This window comes from Arachis duranensis, chromosome 6 (assembly GCF_000817695.3).
Source record: "Arachis duranensis cultivar V14167 chromosome 6, aradu.V14167.gnm2.J7QH, whole genome shotgun sequence".
NCBI lineage: Eukaryota > Viridiplantae > Streptophyta > Magnoliopsida > Fabales > Fabaceae > Arachis > Arachis duranensis.
Genome location: NC_029777.3, coordinates 59901081 through 59908814, shown reverse-complemented (window position 1 = coordinate 59908814; position 7734 = coordinate 59901081). Strand labels below are relative to the sequence as shown.

General features: G+C 33.2%; 1 long non-coding RNA gene across 2 annotated transcripts; it reads right to left on the bottom strand.

The window, feature by feature from the left end:
* Window positions 1-4184: 4184 nt before the first annotated feature.
* Window positions 4185-6041, bottom strand: LOC127748584 (uncharacterized). 2 transcript variants are annotated; one of them, XR_008010758.1, is made up of 6 exons: window positions 5851-6041; window positions 5509-5744; window positions 5218-5433; window positions 5027-5119; window positions 4851-4952; window positions 4185-4725 (listed from the first exon to the last, which is right to left on the bottom strand). It is a non-coding gene; the product is annotated as an uncharacterized LOC127748584 (long non-coding RNA). The 2 variants fall into 2 exon arrangements; XR_008010759.1 differs by lacking the exon at window positions 4851-4952.
* Between the last annotated feature and the right edge of the window lie 1693 nt (window positions 6042-7734).

The following is a 7734-nucleotide window of genomic DNA, read 5'->3' as shown; positions in this document are numbered from 1 at the left end:
GAGTGTGTGAGTTTAGAGTTTGGGTTTCTAGAATTAGGTAAAAAGAGTAGTTTAGAGTAGTAATTGAAAATCAAATATAGCTCGATATAATTACTTTTGAGAATACCATTTATTTATCAACCTACAAATTATTTTCAAATAAGTATGTACTCAAATTTAAAATTAGAGATAAATCAATTAATTTTCTGTTAGTTTATAAAATTGAATTAAATTCTAGTTATTCAAATTAAATAAATAAATCTTCATTATTTTTCAATTACTAAAGCTTTAAATTTTAAATAAGAAGATATCCAATTATTATAGAATTTATATAAATTCTAATTAATTTTAAACTCAAAGTCTCATAACTTTTATTTAATTACTTTTAGTAAAAAAAATTAACTTCTTGAAAATAAAACCATAAATAAACATAATAAATTACAAATAATTCATTATTTAATTTTTAAAAGTCTGGAACCTTACATATTTAGTGCAATAATGTCTGTGGTTTCTGTCATGAAAATTTGACTACGTTTTCATGCTGATTGTGGAGGACTTAATGCGATTTTCCCCCTTTATATGGACTTGGGTCAACTATGTAACATAGGCGGAGTTCTATACTATCCTAAGAATATTAAATATTATTTTCTCAAGCCTTTTAAAGGCTATGAAGTGAGTTAGACTAGCTCCAAATCAATTTAAGAACCTTAAATATTTTTGCTCCAAATTTTCTCAAGCTAAGAAGTGACTTAGATTGGCTTCTCACCAATCTAACCTTAAATATTCTCTTAACCTTCTCATGCATGACTCAGAATAGACAACTATATAATCTAAGGATTTTAGGTATTCTTGTCTTATAGCTTTTTAGGACTGTAAATCACTACTAGATCAAGTTACACTAAAAACCTATTAAGTTTAAGAAGTCACGATAATAATATGGATTGATAAAGACTTCACGAACTTTACGACTTAGTTGAAAGTACTTTAATTTTCTAGTGTTCTGAGACTATTCAAAATGTTATTTTGGTGAACACAGACTAGTGTCATATTTATAAGAATATAATTGGTCAAAGATATAAACTTATAAAATTGCCTAAATACAACTTAAAGAAAAAATTTCTTCTAAAATAGAAGAATGAAGAAGAAAAGAATACAAAAATTAGAGAAAAGAAAATATAGCACTTGTTCATTCTAGTAGCAATTCTTTCTTCTTCTATCCTTGTCACATTATTTCTAAAAAGGATGATGAGTGTTAAAATATTTTTTGTACGTGCCACTGTTGCTATTTTTGGTAGCTTGGCAGCGTGATTTTTGTAAATAAAAGAGGATGCATCTCTAAATGATTTGGCTTGTTGAGCATCCTCAAATTCAAACAATGAAACCAAAATGAATCATTTTATTAATGATACTGAGGTAAATAATTTTGCGCCTTCAACAGTTTTGTAACTGGAAATGAGACTCTCGTGTTTCTAAAGTGTGCTACAATGCTTGTCATGTTGCTTGAGTATTTCTAAGGTGTGTGGTTTACTTAGTATAATTTTTGAAGTTATATTCTACAAAATGTAAACATTTTCAGGATTAGAAAATGCCTAATTTGCTTATATTATTTAAGAAAAATTGTCTTAGTACGTATCACATTTGACCAATTATTAGATAACACTTCTAGTAAAATTATTAAATTATATTTAACATTGTTATTAATCATGAAAATTTATTTTGAAATATCGTGGAGCTAACATGCTATACAAAACAACGAGTCAGCATTTGAAACAATCTTCAATAAGAAGCCTGATTACAATCTCCTCAAGATACTTGGGTGCTCATGATATACAAAAAGCATAAGGTTGACTTTAAGTCTTAAGAATTTATTTTCTTGGGATATACAAGTAAGAACCAAGACTAAAAGTGTGTATAACCATATGGAAAGATGGTTACCTCGCGACATGTGAAGTTTGAAGAGTTTGGATTCTCTTATGCCGAACTGTTTGTAAAGAATATTGTACCAATAACAATACAAAAGTTACTTTTGCTAATAACATAGCACCCTCAACTAACACACAACCATATGTGCATGCAGTAAATCAAAATATGTGTAAATCGGAGTTTGTTGCCAACAGTATGTCATATTCTGCCAATATTTTTGCTAATGATTATAATTATGGTGAGGAGTCACACTTACATTCTCTATCAAGTAACGATAGTGCAATAAGTACCTTAGCACTTAATGAAATTCAAGAGTTTATAGTACATGAAACTCAAATTGCTTTTATTTAAGTACCAACGGTTCAACCAGAACCTTTGCAGAATTGTCACCTACTGCATAGTAGAGCAAAGTATGGCATCTTCAAGCCAATGATGTATGAAACTGTGGTCATTGACCTCTCCCAATGTGAGCCAGAAACAGTGTCTCAAGTCATGTCCAATCCTTAGTGGAAAGTTACAATGGTGGAAGAATATTAGCTCTCACAAAGAAAAAACCTAGAAATTATTTGATACACCTAAATCTACTTCTCCAATAGGTTCCAAATGAGTGTATCGAATCAAAAGGAGCCCAAAAGGATCAATTGAAAATCACAAAGCCAGATTGGTGCCAAAAGAGTGTTTCCCTAAAATCCTAAGATAGACGGTGACCATTGTTGAGGGCAGTAGTAAAGTCATCCATAGTAACTAGTAAGGGTGATGTTGTCCACTACTCTACCTAAAGAATGAAAATTTTGGTTGTTTGACTTTAACAATGTCTTCTTAAATTGAGACATAAATAGAGAGTTAGTTGAACCAATTCTATAAGCCGCACTGCTATCTTTTTTGCTTAAAGTAAGTACCCTGATCATGAGCATGATTTATCAAACTAAGTCCCACCCATTAAGCCATTGGTTTCAAAATTTAATTCTCATTTAGCCACCTATTTGCATGTATACGTTGCAACATATTGATAATTGAAAATAATTTAGTATAAATTGATTTGACTATGTCTCATCAGCTAGTTGTTGTTGTCTTCTTCAAGAATGTTGGTGAGATGAACGAATTACCTCGCTGGTTTGGAAGTAAGCAAACTTCAAGAATGTGTTATACAACTAAGCAGGCGAAGTGCGTTAAGCAGCTCCTACTGAAAGTAAATGTAAGATTTCGAACTTTTGAAAATTTTAGTATGAACTAATTTTGATTTATTGTATTTGTTTAAGTTTTTATTTTAAAAATTATTTTATTAAAAATAACTAAATCAAGTTTTGATAAATTGAGTGTAAATTAAATAGGATTCTTATATTTTTTTATAATAATTAAACATTTAACATGTTTGAAATTTAAAAGTTTTAGTAATTAAAAAGTGATGTGAATTTTATATGGTCAATTTAAGAGAAATGCTACTCATACAAGTTATTTTGATTTACAGGTCATACAAGTTGGGCCAAACCCAATAAAAAGAACGCTCACTCATACGAACGTATCTACACACGCGCTACTCAATGGTTTCCAAAGCGTGCTTCGCGTTCCTCCTCCTCCTCATCTTTACATTCCTCCTCCTTTTTCTTTATGTGTTTCATCTTCATCGTCGTTTTTACTATTGTCACTACTAAGGAAACGGGAAATTGCGGTGGTTCTTGGAGTGATTTACGGCGGTTTTTAGTCGCCGCGAAATAGGATTTCAGCGGTTCGTTAAGCGTCACCTATTAGGGGGTGGTTATATGATTTTGCAGCGGTTCTCAGGAACCACCGGCACAACTGCCGCAAAACCCAAAAATAGGTCGCAATTATTAGAGTCAGTTTAAAACCGCCGCGATCTACCCAGCAGTGATCCACACGAATTGACCGGTGGTTTTGAAACCGCTGCTGTTTAACGGCCACGGTTTTTTCAAATGTAATGACTGGCGGTTTGAAACCGCAGCTGTTTAACGGCCACTGTTTTTTCAAATGTAATTGGCAGTGGTTTAAAACCACGCCTGTTTTTTCAAATTTCTTACAGCTATTTCGCAACAGCCTCTATTTTCCGGCTAAATAGCCGCAAAAATACTATATTGTGTACACTGGCAATCAATGCTCTTTTTATTTTAATGTACAACTTTTTTTTCTGAATCCTTCTTATTATTAGTAAGTTAAATTATTTTATATCTCGAAAAATAAATTGCAAGGTAAACGACAATAGCAAAACCATTAATTAATTGATATAATTATCCAAATATCAATAAAGTGTACTCCTTACTAAGAGTTTCATAATCAACACCAAAAGAGAGTGTATATCTAAAAGAAAAAAAGGTTCCACAATCCTAAGATCTACTTTCTAATCTGTCCCTCCAACGCACTCATCCATGTGGCGACGTCTGATTGCAGCTTCCCACCTTGTCCTTGAAGTAGACATATTAAAGCACTCTCCATTGCCTGCATCCATACCTTCCCAGCTGCTACTTCATCCTCCACTACCTGTCTTTTTGTCTTTTTGGCTACTACTTCATCCTCTACTGCCTGTCTTTTTGTCTTCTCAGCTGCTACTTCATTCTCCACTACCTTCCTTTTTAATTTCTCGGTTGCCAACTTTGCTTGTAATTCAAGCAGCACCCTTTAGGTTTTCTTCCTTTTAAAACCATTGCTCGGCTGATGGGAATTTATACCGAATACTTGACTAAAAGTCGGCCCCAAACCCATGCCATGCACCCTACCCGAGTGCTCCTTTCCGAGAACTTAAGCAAGCGAATCATTCTGAGACAACAGTCTAGAGGATTCATCACGTTGCTCAATAGCCTCAATTCTTTCCTATACACATACATAAGCAATTATAAGCATTTCTTAGATAGTCGCTAACCGCACAAACTTCCAATAAAATTTTAAAAACTAAAATATATGAGAAACTACTTCCCGATTCTCAACACATTACTTACTCCACTAGCTCGAGCTGCATCATAGACATAGGAACCATTATCTCTTTTGTGCGTTAAGAGATACAACTCTCCTTTACTAACTCTCCTCCCTTGTCGTTCCGACTGTACCAATAATGATGACAAAGTGAATAAGTAGATGAAAAGATAGTTCAAAAACATTCTTAAAAATAGATTACCTCTTCTTCTCCGAGCCTTGCCAAGCTTTTCGATTCACCAGTGTGGGTGTAAAGCTACTTTGATCGATTCTCAGCATTTTTCTTATACTTCTCCTGTCATGCCATCAAATTAAGAGTTACTAGACACTAGTTCTGACTAACTCAATGTAACATAAATAGACTTTTTCTGTTATGAAATAAAACTATATTACCTATGTCTCTTCACTATTGCGATAATCGAGAAACCATCTCCAATGGTCCGCAGTAATTCCCGATGGGCGGTTTTTAATATTTTCTTCAAGAGAAAGTCCTGAGTCATAGCAGTGATGGTATAATCTATTCCTTGTTTCCTTCCAAGCCCTTCCTAGCATTTTGAATATTATACGCTTGATCATTCCTCTACTATCTTCTTCAAAATAGAACATTTCCTGCAAAAGTAAAATTAAATTGTCAGTAGGGTTCAAATTATGAGTCCGGAATGGTACGAAAAAATAACATTTTACCTTTACGCATTCATTATAGACCTTGTCCCTGGTGCGAACCTTTCTCCAGTCCTTCTCGTAGATTGGGAATTTGGTGTAGTTAGATCCTAGTAGTCCCATAACGCCGCTCAGTAGACCTGCTTCATTCCCAACTAGTTGCAGTGCACTATTAAACTTGAGTACGATCTTTCTTTTGTTAGGTGGATTCATAGCTTCCTTCACACTCAGTTTTACCTGTTTGATTGTGCCATTGGATTCTGTAAAACATAGTTATTCTGTGCGAGTTACCATTGGAGCCAAGCTACGATGACATCATAGGAAAATAGCTGAATGAAAAATAAAATTAAATAAATTCTTTTATACCAATTGTTTTAACATCCCAAAATTAAGTGGTCTTGTGTTCCTTGCGCTTTTGAGCATCTGATGCAGCAAACAGGTTCTCAACATGTTGCTCAAAAGAATCTACCTCACTGCCTCTGGGTCATACTCTTCGGCAGACGGCTCCGAGTTTTGAACATCATTTGTACAAACCTGTGGAGCAGGTGGTGGTTCGCTACGGGGCGGACGAAAGGGGCGTGCAGACGAGGATGCCGGGGCACCATTGCCACTAGGCGGCGAAAATACGCAGTCCGCTTGATGCGAAGTTGAAGCCGCATCAAATTCTACTTGAGGCTGCTGACATGCTGTGTCCACACGGGTTTTCTTCGTGAAACGACCTATCCTGGCATCTTTTCTAATTGCATTCGAATCAAAATAAAGTGATAATAATTAATACATAGATAATAATATTTATTAACATGCAAAAAGGACACTGACATACCCTAGTTAATATATATTAAACTCCGGTATTTATGACGTATTGATAATAGACAATTTATTGTATGAGACCAAAGACCGTAGTTAAGGGTGATAATAGATAATTTAATCAGAATTATGAAATACACTAACAATTAAAGGTATTAATAAGTAATGATAGTTATAGTAAATCAATATCATGTGCTACTAAGCTTACTTGGTATATAGGAATTATGCTCAAATTTGTAGTTTGGAATACACTGACAACTCGTTCCTATTGCAATTGTATATATCATCATATATGCATTATAGTAATGGTAGGATTATAGTAATGGTAGGACATAGCGTGTCATCACCAAACAACACACATACATATAAATTCCAATGAGAATAATATATAGCGTGTGCAATTCACAATTCAATAATACATTCGATGCTCATATATAGATGAATTATAACAAAGTAACAATCTTATATGAAAAAATTATAGGAAGTCGTCTATATTCAGCTTGGTTAAGTTAAAAATCAGTCAATAATTGAAATGAAAGGAACAGTAAATACAATGATCTAAAACTCAAAATAATAAATAAAAATAAAAAGAAAGTAAAGATATCATCGAAAAGTAAAACAAAATAAAACCTGTGACAATTCTCAGTAGGCATTTTACTGTCCTTCAATGATCAATGATAGGAGAGTACATGAATTGTTTAACTCAATTAACAAAGAAATCAAAGTTGGGTCTAAAAAAGTTAACCATTGAAGTACTCATAATTTCTCTATAATGCCTAGAATCATGAAAATATTCTGTACTATTGGAGGTTAATTTTAGGCTTGAGATTTAGGAGTAGCATGTTTAACAATTAGAAAAATATCATATGCTTAGTTATAATAAAATTAAATTCGATAATAGTTGCAATCAATGTGTTAAACTAAGTTCTTGGAGCTTGTTACCTTTGTAGGCTTCAGAACTAAACTATAAATTTGGTCATAGTCAACCTCTTCAATCTGTAAAGAAGCCTTTGACAATAAGTTTGGCTCTGTATCTAATAATCTTGCCTAAACGGTCCCTTTTGATAGCAGAATCCACTTAGAACCTATAACAATCTTATTGCTTGAAATTAGCCAATATGTAACATAAATAGTAGTAGGGGACAAATTCATATCTGGTGTGGTGTTTTCAGTTGAAGTAGTACTTGTGAATATAAAATTCTGCAGTTTACTTGAAACAGTATTAGTTGATGGAATCTAATTAGAGCTAAACATAGATTTTTATGGATAATCAATTTAATCATAGATTGCTAAGAATCCTAAGGGGTTCCATCAAGTTTAATTAATGTCCCTGTACCCTTCAATTTACATTGCAAGCCAATTAACGTGTAATATGATTAGTGTAATTTTTTTTTTCAACTAGCCATTGCTTGTTCTCTATTTAGTGAAACTAATGAATAACTT